Source organism: Plectropomus leopardus, chromosome 15 (assembly GCF_008729295.1).
Source record: "Plectropomus leopardus isolate mb chromosome 15, YSFRI_Pleo_2.0, whole genome shotgun sequence".
NCBI classification, from domain to species: Eukaryota; Metazoa; Chordata; class Actinopteri; order Perciformes; family Serranidae; genus Plectropomus; species Plectropomus leopardus.
Window position 1 is genome coordinate 17,425,975 of NC_056477.1, and position 11,961 is coordinate 17,437,935.

An 11,961-nucleotide genomic window follows, 5' to 3' on the forward strand; every position below is an offset into this window, starting at 1 on the left:
GAAAAGGTTGATGTTGGCAAACAGACATTATTTGGAGTCTTGTTACTATCTAACTTTGAGGTGTTACTCCAGTATTCTCTTTTTAGCTCTGTTTTTGTTCTCTGCCAGCATTTATGTTTACAAGCTAGTTGTTGACTATCTATCTGCTGGTCAGTGTTGGGCAGGTAGTGTGCAAAGGGTTTGTCAGAGCTATTGCTGAAATCACCCGCAGTTAGGCGTCACTGGGACTATCAAGTGCATGATACATCAGCCCATATTTGCTTTACTTAAGAGTTATATTAACTTCCTACCTCTCACTGCAGCCACAAACACTACTGTACTACCCACAAATCCCTGATTCACTTAGCTGTGCCACAAATTAAACTCTGAGCTCTGCATCCAACCTCAATGTGGCGCACTTTATCTTTCCAATCGTGCTGCACAGCCACGGTACACCTAAGCATTTTCCTTTCAAGCCTCATCTACCACATCCTCACATGGCACTGTCAGCTTTACTAAATAAACAACTCACTGAACCTCTGACCACAACTGCCCTTAAACCAGTGCTCACTGTTTCCTGTGGGATTATCAGCTGTTTCCTCAAATCTGCTGCCATTTGCCAATCTCTGCCCACCCTTGGCCCAAACGCAACACGCCTGTCCAGAAAAGCTTCACTCCTACACTTTTCCTCCCTTGTGGATAAAACCAATTGTAATACCTTCCTTCCCATCAACAGATGAAGTAGTTTTAACCAGCGTCTGTCACGTGCCGCTAAAGCACTTACAGTAGTCATGTCAGCAAGTGTGTCCTTCTTTGGATTATTTTACACCCTGGCAAAATGTTTCAAAAACATTGGCGAGTCTGAACATATGCGAAACGGACTTTTTATTTGTACATATGAATAATCTCTTTTGGTTTGCTCCAATACCTCTCAGCTCCCTCCAGCTTTTCTAGTATATTTTCCTACTTAATCCACCGTGTCAGATCTGCCAAATCAGCTTCTCTTATGCAGATATTTTGCCCTACAACCCTTCTATGATTGACTCAGCTCGTAATGACTTCGCTGCATGTGCCCAGCCCCAAGGGCTCTCCACTCTACACCTGCACAGCAACATCCTCGCTGTGAGTGCTAACTGTTGAAATGCTCTTCCAACACTCCGGGGCAGGGACTCACAACAAAGATGTCCCAACATAGTAGCTGGTGTCCCAATTTAACCTCTACGTCATGTGACAATCACATTAAATTGTGTTTTTCTGAAGAACAAGTAGAATATCAGTACATACCCAATCTAGCCATCTCGCATATCCTAACAAGTTCTCATACCCGACATGTCATTCGTCAGTGCACCCCAAATACCCATGTGAGTTTTGCTGATCTGGTGCTCCCATCACTACTACAACATGAGCAGTGCTTTTAAAAAATAGCATATGACATAACTTACGGTTAGTGATATTTGTAGTTGTGTTTTTTAGTGAAATGTCTCCATAGCTATTTGATGAAATACACAAAAATTAGTACACATATCCAGATTCTAACTTTCAAGCATGGTCTATTTTTAAAACTTTTTTGTTTTTACAAGCTCTCTAGTAACTTTCTTGTACTTTTTACTAACTTCAGTTTGCTCAGATTTCAAAAAGGTAAAATTTTTCTGAAATGTTGGTTTTGACCATATACGCATACAGCTGTTGTTATTCCCACCAGCACCAGCTGTATATGACACAAATCATTTTGCAGGGGTTGTGACACTCTAAATAATTTATTGTCTGATATAGAGACATCTCTTTCACATATGTAAATTAAAAGGAAAAGTATTTTGGGACCTAATAGCATCACGTCCTGGGAGCCCGGCTAAACATCAACATGTCAACACTGTCATTGTGCTTACTTTAGCATGCTCACATTAGCAATGAACTTACCGCTAGCATGGCTGCAAACTCTCAGCTTTAATCATAAAACCACAAGAGGGCCAATCTAAACCAAATGAACAAATAACCAAATCTGTTCTTTTCTGGTGACAATAGTCTTGGATGCCTGCCATCAACTTTTCAGGAAACGATGTCAAGGCAAGTGCACCACATGACAGAAATGCAGTTTGTCCTTTAACATCCATTAATGTCAAATACAAAACAATAGCATGTTACATACGTGCTATTTGATGTATTTTGCAAGTCTGTTTCAGTGAATAATAATATCATTGCATGTGCTTCAATTTGCAGACATGTAGCATCAAAGAATAATGATGGTTATATTCATGCTCATGGAATTAGAGATGAAATGGGATGTGAAGAACCAGGTGAAACAATGAAAAGAGTTGTGTTTACAATGTGCATGTGAGCAGAGGGTAGACTTTTTATCATGTGTTGTTCCTGCGCCTGCTGGAATAAAATTATCTTTTACAGTAGTTTCCAACACGTGAAAGAAAGAAACTGCTGACATCCTAAAAAGAGGCAGTTGCAAATGAAGACCAGATATGCTGCACATAAGAAGCAGGACTTGGACGTGGAAGGAATTTGATAGGAAGGAACTGACCATAGCTATTTCTGATTGTGACACGTGCCGGTCAACAAAACTGTGGCTGGGACGTAACCCTTGGCCTCCCGAATTTTTTTAGCTTCGCGCAGCCAGAGAAGGGTCACACTCTTTAACATGACTGCGTTTTTCCACCATGTAAAGTCAGCGCTGAAGTAACACAGTTGAAGGAGGCATAAAGCTGCCATAGTTGTGCAAGCCGTTTTCTTCAGAATTTTTCCCCACTAGAGAGCTGGAGGAGTTTGCTGGAAAACCCCCTCATTGGCAGGGTCCAGTCGGGATGACTTTCCCCTCGACTGACTTTCCCCAAACGCAGTGTTTCTACACCTCTGCTCGAGCCACATGGAATTCATTTACACCATCAGACAGTGAAATTCCGGCTGTGGACTGTGACCAAACACATGTAGTCATGATGAAGGGAAGCAACCTTCATCCAGGAATAAAAACGCAACATTACACGTGCTACGCTATAATGCTTGGAATGCATGCATAATGTAGCAGAATTAACAGGTGCACTTGTGTTGCAGGTTAGTACCAGACTCCACTGATCTCTGATGTTATTGAGGCAGCGCAGACACTTTGTAGCTGCAGGTTTGTTGTGATTGAATGGCAGAACTGTAACATAGGTAGAAGTATGAAACAAACAAAAAGTTTGAGGACTTTATAGTTGTGAGTATAAAAACCACATGGCATTCATTCTGGTTTCAGCCAGATGTTTGTTGCAACACTTTGCAAACTTAATAAGATTTATGTGACACTTTGCACTTTTCTGCAGTTTAGTTCCAGCTGGAAATGCTGTTGAGGAAGCTGCTGAACAAATGATTTCTCCCAGTTCACCAGATAACATTTCACTTGTTCAGGGTGGGCGACACTGAGTGATCACACAGATATTAACAACAGCCCACAGATTTTGTGCTTACGAGGTTATACTCCCCTTCAAATTGACATTTTTCATTCAGCAGGAACCACGATAAAGAAAAAAACTATTAAGCTCAGAAAGAAAAAAATTCTATTTGTTTTGTTTTTTTATATAGTTTTTATAGTTTAGAGTTGTAATGTTATGTAACTTCAGGTTTTAACTCCATTTGAACTTCTGAGGAAACTAATCTGCTGTAAATTTGGCAAAAGGAAGTTGTCCCATTCCAGAAACAACAAATGCTGTTCATGCAGAACAGTTGCCAAGATCAGGGGAATTTAGTGCTGCCAAATTCTTCAAGCAACAAGGGAAAGGCGAGCCCTATCAGTTGTTCTCCATGGAAATCTGTTCAACTAATCCAAACGGTTAAATAATGTCTTGTAAAACGTCATCTCAGGGGTCTTGTCGCATGTGCGCTTAGATGCCTTGAGATATTTTCTACTCTACTCACAGAGATTATCGTCCTTCTTATGCAGGCAATTCTAACATCTGTATAACTGCATGAGTATAGTACATGCACTGCTGCGGTGCACTATGCTGTGTGCTTGCCCAGGTTCAAGGAATATGATAGAAAAAATCTTTTTACAAGAAGTGATATGGCCAGGAAAAAAATCTTGAGCTGATTCCATTCATTCTTTGCATGACAGTAGCACAAACAAGGGACTGATAACTGAGCTTAATGTCTTCAATATGCAACTGCCGCAGCACAGACTCAAGGACACTGAAGTAAAGGTTGAGACAGTGCAGAAATGTTTCCTATCTGACACACAACACTCCGAAAAATAAATTAAATGCACTAAAATCATTAGCAGGTTCACTTTAATAATCCATAAATGCCTTTACAGATTCTAATACTCTATCTCCTAATACAAAAATATGACATTGTGCATAAAAACACCCAAAACTTGTAAATGCAAAACAATTTTTCTAGAATTCATAAATACAACAAGTTGCCTCACAAAAATGACACAAAATAAGCAAAAAAGTTACCAGTAAGCGTCGGAGCCCTTGTGTGAATTCCTGTTAATCCTCTCATTTAGAGCCAGTGATCAATACTGTTCACAGCCCTGGGTTTACACAAACTGGATTCAGGGAGAAGTGCACATGTTTCTCTGCTGAATGAAAGCCTGCCCTTTCCAGCAGCTCTCTCTGTCTCCTCTGTTTCTGTCCTTCTTCCTCTCCATGGCCGCCCCCCCTCCATCCTCCACCCTCCACCCTCACTCCGGACTTTTACTGGCCAACAGCCACCCTCAATTACCATGGGTGGAAAGAGAAGCAGATAAGGAGAGCATGAAATAGTGAAGCAGACAGCCCATCTCTGACAGTCCAAAAGGAAAATAATAGTAATGAGCACAGCATCCTTCCAAGTGTTGAGGGTTTGGATCGTGTGTGGGTTGCTAGGGGCATAACCAGAGAACATGGAGTTTTCTGGATGCAGGACAAACACCGGATCAGCCAACAAGTTTTAGTATACGGGGACATATATTCAGAACTGTTTATAGTACCTTCAGCAGCACCTCAAGTGCTCAACAATGCATTACACTGCTCCTTTCTGAATTCCACTTCATCACCCCAAATGGACAGCAGATTATGTCCTTAGAAGTCAGCAATGAACGAGGTGTGAAGAGCTACTGCTGCAGCGCTGTTTTCTGCACCAGCAGCTGAAAGTCGTTAGAAATGCACAACTGAATCTGTTATCTGTAGATAGAGCAGGCAGATCTCAGTCTGATCCACCCTAACAAGTTTTATCATGTTTGTACTCAGTGGCTGCTACGGCTGCTCTGCATCAACTCAGAGCAGCCGTAGCGTTTCCAGGCTCTCTTATAGGCTCCAAACATCCTGATCAAAGCTCGAATCCTTATTTGCACTCACTTACTTGGACAACAAATATCAGTCAATAAAAGTTTAAATGACTGTTTTTGTTCACTGAACTTCCGTATAGCTAGGGGTGGAAAGTATATTTAACCAGGTACTATTTTCTTAAAGGGGAACACCATCTAAATAAAAGAATCCAGTATATTATGTCCATAGCCTTTGAAATCAATCAATATCTATCAACATGAACTTCTCTCTCTCAAAGCCAGAAAGATTTTGGTATAAAGTTCTGAGCTGCTCCATGGACAATGAATGAGAGCCTACCTTTGTGGAACCAGGGTTTGTTAATTTTCCTTTTTTATACCCAGATAACCTTTATTCTATATGAGGTTCTTCAATTCTGAATCTGAAAATGTAGCCGTATACTCAGCACATTCCACTGGCCGCTCTCAGTGTCAAACAAAACATCTTTGACCATTCATTGTCTGTGGAGCGGCTCCAGACTTCATATTGACATCAAACATTTAAGTTTTAACACTCTAGTTTGGGATTTGGCAAAGCGGGGGGTTAAATTTTTTATTAGGCACCAATTTGTGCCTTTTCTGCATGCATTTATGTATGCATACAGAAATATCTTTAACATTGTCAACCCTACAGCTACTGTGAGAGGAAAATATAGGATATTTTACTCCACTATGAGGTTCTTCAATTCTGAATCTGAAAATGTAGCCGTATACTCAGCACATTCCACTGGCCGCTCTCAGTGTCAAACAAAACATCTTTGACCATTCATTGTCTGTGGAGCGGCTCCAGACTTCATATTGACATCAAACATTTAAGTTTTAACACTCTAGTTTGGGATTTGGCAAAGCGGGGGGTTAAATTTTTTATTAGGCACCAATTTGTGCCTTTTCTGCATGCATTTATGTATGCATACAGAAATATCTTTAACATTGTCAACCCTACAGCTACTGTGAGAGGAAAATATAGGATATTTTACTCCACTACATTAACTGAAAGCTATAGTGCTACTGATTATACATGGTTGTCCTTTAAAATCATATATTGTTAACATAAATAACATACTGAACATCTAATAATAATAATAATAATAATAATAATAATAATCAATAGAACACATTCCCACATCCCATCACATATCCCTCTCGTGCAGGATAAATAAAAATCATCAAGTGCATTTGACAGCTAGTGCTACAGATGTCTTCTGATGCTGGGTTTGAGCAGCAGTGGTTCCCTAATGACGGCCTTGTTGACCCTGAGCCTCAGCACACTCTGGTGGATCATACATGCAAATACTGAGCTGGTGTTTGCAGCCTGGGAGTGGCCGACCTGCTGGTGAGAGTAGACTTTCCAATGCTGACTAATCTTCTGTCTCTATTTACTGGTCTCTGGTTTGTAACCAACACTAGGAAACCCCGGAGCAGAAAATCTCTGTACTTATTTTCCTACTTCAGTTGTCTTCTGGGGCCCATTGATCAATATGACTGTGGGCTGTGGTTGTATCTGGACATGTGAGTGGGATTATATTTAGCAGTGAGCAGCGATTACATAATAAATATGTTTGGCTGGAGAATAGGACACACTGTAATAATTGCCATACTTTGAATTGCACCCAGAAAACTTCAGAAAATATGATGTAATTAAAGTAAATTGCCACAGTATTGTTGAGTAAATTAAACTGTTTTGTAAGCAGGTAAAGTCAGTTTGAAACTTGCTAATTTGACAAAATTGAACAGCTCATTATATTAATGTGTGGGAATTGCAATTATAAGTGTAACTGCATTTTAATGACACTAGCAAAACAAGACAGCTACACTCATCCTGTGCAATCGAATCCTAACAAGACCAAGAGCTCAATTTATTCTTCATCTAATGTACACACAAAAGAGCATTTTTTTTCTATTTAAGCTGCTCCTGGACTTTATGATATTGTGGTGACCTCCAACAGTGCTCTGCAGCACCTGTGACCCCTTAATACAAGGATGTTCAGATCACTAGTTAAAGAAGCCAATGTAAATCCAAAAATCCATTAAATTACAGTAACAAAAAAGCAATAGTTAAAAAAAAGAAATCCGTAATATAAACATTTTTGTGTAGCAGAATTTAGATTCTCTCATTTTCTATCCAGATAATCATTATGCAAACACTTAGGTTCATCGTGTGACCCCTTTTAGGGGTCCTGACCCTTAAGTTGGGAACCACTGGCCAGGGAAACTGATCTTTTTTTTGTTAGGACTTTCTATTTATTTATTTATTCCTTTATGTATCGTCCTGTCTTGTATCTGCCTCCCTTGTATTTACCAAGCTTTTACCAACAACCGCCAGCTAAATTTGAGTTACTGCAACTGTTAGATGGAAATTGCAGACTTTTGACCAGCTCTGTCATTAAAATGTGTGCAAATAGATGGTGTTTGGCTTCGCCCATGCTGTTAGCGCTGGAGCTCCCAGCTCATCCGTCAGTAAAAGCTGTTTGTCTGTACACACTGCCTACACTGTGATGACACAGAGCTGGCTGAAAATTTGTAAAGTTTCCCTTTAACAGACCATCTCACTATATTCCAAACTATTAAAGCTGTCGTATTTTCAGGCCCCTAGAAAAGCTCCCACCTTGCAGCAATTTTTTCCTAGTGGCCACTCGCGGTACTGCAGAAAAAAATCCCCTGCTGCCCAAAAGGCATTTTCTCCATAGATCACCACTGTAAAAGAGACATCTGTAAGACTGTTGACAGGACACCTCAAACTGCAAACAAGGTCAATTATGAATCTTACTATTATGAATTTTTGAGCCGTGGTGGTTTTATATTTGTAAAACTTTCCTGGAGTGGAGAAAAAATGATTTAAAATCTGTGATGTCATCACAGTATAAAGTTAAGCCTGAACTTGTAGTCAGTGAGCTGCATACATCGGAAGTAAACCCAGAAGCTAGAGTACTTTTTCAGTGTGTGCTCCAGGCAAACAACTCCATATGAATGAATAGGTGCCATTTTCGGTCTGTCCTCGTGGTATTGTTAAAGTCTTTGCATATTTGCGAAGATGGACCATCAGTGGCCGTAGCAACGTGAATTTAGCCAGTGCAAACCACCTCCCAACTCTCAGCAAAATTTCCAGTTATGTAGTTTCCAAGCGATGGTGAGGTACATGGACCACAGGGTATGTTGGCAAACTGACAGCAGTCTCTTTCAATGGCGCCGGCTATCAGTAAGCTAGCGGCCACTCATTGAGTCTTAATGTCTGGCTGCTCACTATCGTTATGCAGAAGTGGGTGGATTTCATTTCAAGTGTGCTGGAAACATGAAAGACACAGTTTTAAAGAGCTTTAAATGTTGCAAAAATCCGCACAACACAAACTTCTTGCCTTCAGGCGATTGTGTGGTAAAATAACTGATCAAAGCAGCTCAAAAATCAATGAAAAGCCTCTTTTCTATTTGGCTATTCATAACTGGAAGTTAACTGTTCCCATGGTATTGCCCCACAGCCTTAGACAAAAGGAATAAAGGCTGTTTAACAGATTTTGCGTTGCCCTTTAAGTCTTTTCCCCACATGATCGTGAGAACGTTTGGTGCAAAATGTCATACCACAATCTTTAACATTTCTAACTAAGAAAAAAATACTTTCTAAAATCAGTCTCAAGTCTGCTATTAAGCTAAATTAATCAAATGCTCAAAGCAAATATGCATTTGATTTGCACAAATGAGAAAATTGTACATCAAAATAATGACGAAGCAAAATAACCAGAAAAAGTTTATGTCATGCACCCACGGAGCGACATCTCATTCTGCCAGTACAATAAAACATGTGAATGTGGTAAAAAGTTGTGTCAGGATGTTTAATGAAATCTACAGTTGGGTCTAACAGCACCAGCACTCTGCTCAATGTCACTTCTGCAAAACACAATAACACATTTGGCTTATTACTTACATCAACTAACATTTACAGTGTCTGGCAGTTGCTCTGAAACGTTTTAAAGAACTGCCTGAGGACAACATAAAACCTCTCTCTCTAATAACCTCTGATTCTGTGCCATCACTTTGAAGCCCAGCCGTCCCGGGTCGTTTTAATCAGCTCACATGCATTAAGCTGTATTTATCTTGATCACTTGTATGGTTTGCCGCAGAGATAAATAGTGAGCATGTCTGAAGCAAGTGGTTGAGCCCAGAAAGAAAAATCAGAGGATAATCGTGGATTAGTAATAGTTTCCATGACAGAGGTGACCGTAGCATCCAGAGCAGCATGGCACACACGATGCTGCCGTCGCAGAGGGGGCGGAGGATGACGATCTACAGTCAATGTGCTTCTCAGAGGAAACACATGTGAGCCAGGAAAGACACTGAGAAGAGCCACACGCAGAGTTCCCCGTGAGTTTCCCTATTTAGAAGTGTTTCTCCATTTGATCGGAGATGTGGAAAACACTCAATCATTATTTTTCTCCTCGGCTTACACTGATCACAAAGCGGGGAATGGCCCTGGACAGGGCGGAGGTCCACCACATGGATAATACAGATAGACAGATGCGGCACCTCGAGCAATTTAGAGTCTCCATTCCACTTGACCAGCAGGTTTTTCAGCTGGAAAGTCGGCACAGGCCAGGAATCAAACCAGCTCTGTGATGCTGTGAAGCAACAGTGCTGCAACAGTATCTGCCGAGCCACCATGTGGGAAACATTGCTGTTTGTGTCATTGTTTGTTCTCATCGCCACAACAACGTCTAAAAAAAGAGTGAGCGCAGGTTGTAGGTCGTTAAGTTTTCTGTTGACAGCTGAACTCACGTGTAATCCCAACAGTCCCAGTAAACATAATTAAGATTTGCAGATGTGCATTAGAGGCTTATTTCACTACAAGTCCAACCAGCTTTAACATCCAAATAAGGACAAAATTTAAATGCAGTGTTTTAAGGTAAAGATCTAAGATTTTTTCATGCACTCAATAGATTAATTTGTTCAAATTGCTTGGTCACAAGTTTGTTGAAATCCTTGTTAGTGAGCACAATCCATCCACCTGACAGGTGTGGCAAATCAATATGTTAATTCAACAACTATACAGGTGTGTAAATCACTAATCATGAGATGATATTATATCACTTCTCTGGACTTTTTTTTGCTTTTGGTCATTAAAGATGAAAACAACATATGAATAATTTTAAATAATTAGAACTGGTTCATTCTGTCAGCAAATCCTTTCTGGAAGAAATGATTTAATTTCAACCCTAGCCATGATCTTTTTCCCAAAATTACAGGGCTAGTTGGCTCAAAGCCCTAACAGCAAACTTCTCTTACAGCCATCAAATATGGATTAACTATAATATAATTTAACAAAAGTATAAAACTCAATAAAGCTCTTCAATAACTTTCAAGGTTCACCAACAAAAAAACTGTCCTTGCAAGTCACTTCCCCACACATACACAACATGCTAACTTTATTAGCATATGCCCATGGCGTTTTACATTGCACAAATTAGCCTAGCGGCTAGTGGACTTTCAATCGACTCATAGCTAAAGTAACATAACATTTATACTTGTTTTACTCACGGTTGGTGTCAGTCACTGCATCTCCCGACTGAACAGCATGGTTGAATTTCAGCCTGCATCCTTTTCTTCGGTCTAACATTGTTAAAACGCAGCAGCTAATATAGCTGTGAAGTTAGCACGTAGGCTACGTCATGTTTCCTGAGTCTGGCTTTTGTTCAGGACAGGTGTGTTGTCTGTTCACTCGTAGTTTCTCCTAAAACAAAATCCTTCATACTGCTGATTTATTTCCAAGTGAAAGCTGTTATCCTCATGGTCTTTCTCTTGGGGCTGCTCGCCATCATCTTCCTGACACTGTTTGATTCCGATACAGAATTTCAAAATAAAAGCGCGGCCTATCTGAAAGAGGATGATATGGTTTGATGTTTTTGCATTGATGATACTGGATCATTGTTCATTGAATCATATCGATCCTAATTACTACACAAGTGTGCCTTCGGCAATAATTAAAGTACAAAATAAATGTAATTATAATCAGTTACAGTTACTGAAGGAAAAAATATGGAATTAAATTAGTTACAAATCAAAATGTTGGATATGATATGATTTTTAGTAAAAGAGGTTGTATGTTGACTAAAACATTCTGTTGCTTTCCATCCTTTCCACGTGCAGTAATGCCCTCTTATACTGTATGTTTTAGGTCTTTTCAGCTTTATTGCTTTAAATCAGGTGTTAGACAAGTGATCAAATGCAATAAGTTACATTACTCTGATTAAATAATTAAAATTATTATGAAGCCTAATTTATTACATTTTAACAAGGTAATCTGTAACCTATTGCATTTCAAGAGTAACCTCACCCATACTGGCCTTGGGATGGTCACAGTAAAAGGCCACTCTAAAATATCACACACGTTTTGAGGGAGCTTGCAATTTTGCCGTTGGCATGCTGGCTGCAGAAATGTCCACCAGAGCTGCTGCCCTTAAACTGAATGTTCATTTCACTACTATAATACATCTTCAATGTTGTCTCCCTGAATTTGGCAGTACTACATTCAACTGGTGTGCTCGCTATCAACAATGCTGCTTGCGACTGATCCAACAGGTGTATGCAGCGGGAACTCAGTACCACAGAGATCACTACAGCACAGATTCTGGCTCCAGACGATGTAACCAAAGCAAAACGTCGGCAGCCGAAACCAGGACAATTTGGCTGCAGTTAGGTGCAGTGGGAGGAAG

The 11,961-nt window shown here is 40.1% G+C and overlaps 1 protein-coding gene across 2 annotated transcripts in view; it reads right to left on the bottom strand.

Moving 5' to 3' along the window:
- col21a1 (collagen, type XXI, alpha 1) overlaps positions 1–4,541 on the bottom strand; it is a 35,884-nt gene extending 31,343 nt beyond the window's left edge. For both annotated transcript variants that reach the window (XM_042502035.1, XM_042502036.1), the window contains exon 1: positions 4,416–4,541. The gene's annotated coding sequence lies outside the window, so the exon portion shown is untranslated. The remainder of the gene's footprint in view (positions 1–4,415) is intronic.
- Positions 4,542–11,961: the final 7,420 nt, after the last annotated feature.